Source organism: Haliaeetus leucocephalus, unplaced genomic scaffold (assembly GCF_000737465.1).
Source record: "Haliaeetus leucocephalus isolate CR32 unplaced genomic scaffold, Haliaeetus_leucocephalus-4.0 Scaffold202, whole genome shotgun sequence".
Taxonomy (NCBI): Eukaryota; Metazoa; Chordata; class Aves; order Accipitriformes; family Accipitridae; genus Haliaeetus; species Haliaeetus leucocephalus.
Window position 1 is genome coordinate 21685 of NW_010972638.1, and position 229 is coordinate 21913.

The 229-nt window shown below is 80.3% G+C and overlaps 1 protein-coding gene across 1 annotated transcript in view; it reads left to right on the forward strand.

The window, feature by feature from the left end:
- The window catches only part of RBM28 (RNA binding motif protein 28), a 14657-nt gene that overhangs the window by 734 nt on the left and 13694 nt on the right, over positions 1-229 (forward strand). The gene's annotated exons all lie outside the window — the stretch shown is intronic.

Here is a 229-nt window from a genome sequence, read left to right on the forward strand (position 1 = left end):
CAGCGGGTGTCCCCCTCCCTGTACCGGCCCCCCCCGCAGCCCCCCTCGGGGGCTGGCAGCGCCCGGCGTGCCGTGCCGCAGCCTGGATGGCCGTGGCGGCTCGCCCGAGCGTGCACCGCGCATTGCCGGTGACCCACTTCCCAGCTCCCCTCCGGCGGGGCCATCGAGCGGCTGCGCCCACCCCGGCGCCTCTGTCCCCCCCCGGCCCCGCCCCGTGTCACCCACCCCC